General features: G+C 50.7%; 1 pseudogene; it reads left to right on the forward strand.

Moving 5' to 3' along the window:
* The first annotated feature begins 721 nt into the window (after window positions 1–721).
* Window positions 722–840, forward strand: LOC139275457 (5S ribosomal RNA; annotated as a pseudogene).
* Window positions 841–1,638: the final 798 nt, after the last annotated feature.

Here is a 1,638-nt window from a genome sequence, read left to right on the forward strand (position 1 = left end):
AGATGATGATGCCTTCATCTGGTTTGAGATGGTCACGTACCAGAGCACACAATATTTCATAGTCCTTGTCCGTTGGACTTAAGGGCAAGAGGAGATTCTTTATGAGTCCATAGATTTTCGGACTGCAAACCGTGAGGAGGACCACCTGGTGCCGAACTGCGTCTGCCTATTTCTCCATTTTGTTGGCCACGAAGTACTGGTTCAAGCAGGCTACAAAGTCTGCCCAATCTTCTCCATTCCAGAATTTCAATTGTGCTCATTTTTGCATGCAAAGGTTCTTGTTACCTCATCGCCAAGTGTTGTGTATGCAATAACTCAATAGACTGAATACTGTAAACTCCAAATAGGTACAAACCTGGCTCTACTTTATTAGGGCCCAAAGTGATTACATTACAAGATGGCTGGTCTTTTATATCTGGGCCGCACACACGTACGCACAGTCCAATGACCTCCGACAGTGGCGCCACCTGGTGGCTAGTAAAACCAAGCATACATATATGACACAGGCCATTCAAGCAGAAAGACAACGGAAATATCCACTCTTAATGTATGCACCTGTGAGTATGCTCACAGGTTTGTAGAGCTGTTGGATTGTCTACGGCCACACTAGTCTGAAAACATCCGATCTCGTCTGATCTCGAAAGCTAAGTTGAGTCAGGCCTGGTTAGTATTTGATCGTTGGTTCAATGGTGTAATGGTGAGCCCTCTGGACTTTAAATCGGCCTACGGCCACACAAGTGTGAAAACACCTGATCTCGTCTGATCTCAGAAACTAAGCAGATTCTGTCCTGGTTAGTACTTGGGTGGGAGACTGCCTGTGAATACCAGGTGCAGTAGGGCCTTCGGTTACACTAGCCTGAAAACATCCGATCTCGTCTGATCTTGGAAACTAAGCAGATTCAGGCCTGGTTAGTACTTGGATGGGAGACTGCCTAGGAATACCAGGTGCAGTAGGCTTTTTCCCCCAGATCGGGGCGCACTCGATCTAATGTTTATTTGTTTACTCCAAAAGAGTTGTAGAGTTGTTAGAGCTCTGGGCCCTGACTCCGTTAGGTGCGTCGAGGAAGCTCAAGCACGTGGGGAGATCCCATCTGAACTGACCCCCGTCCGGACGGAATTCCTCATCGGCGCCAAACCCCGGAACCTTCCTCGGGAGCCGGCGCCTCACAACTTCAGCCGCCACGGGGAAATCTCCTCCATGCCTTTCAGTTCTGCGTGGAGGGGTTTCCTGTACGGGCTGCTCCTGCACACTCTCAACCTTGCCATCCTCGTCTGCCGTCCGGACACGCCATGGCGTACCATCAGGAGGCGGGGAGCCCCAATGGAGTGCACTCTACACGGGAGTCCTCCCACTATTTAGCGGGGACTTGGCCTGGAGGATGGTGCATGGAGCAGTCCCGTGCAATAAATTTTTAAGCCGGTTCACAGGCTCCCACGCCGCCTGCAATTTCTGCGGTCTGGAAGAGTCCATGTTCCATGTTTTTATCGAATGCACGAGGTTGCAGCTCCTGTTCCATTATTTAAAGGGGCTGCTCCTCGATTTTTTACTGCACTTCAGTCCCACACTCCTGATCTTTGGGCACCCTGTGCGGAGGGGAGCGGGTAGGTCCGAGGGCCTCCTCGTAGGACTGCTCCTGG

This window comes from Pristiophorus japonicus, chromosome 10 (genome assembly GCF_044704955.1).
Source record: "Pristiophorus japonicus isolate sPriJap1 chromosome 10, sPriJap1.hap1, whole genome shotgun sequence".
Taxonomy (NCBI): Eukaryota; Metazoa; Chordata; class Chondrichthyes; family Pristiophoridae; genus Pristiophorus; species Pristiophorus japonicus.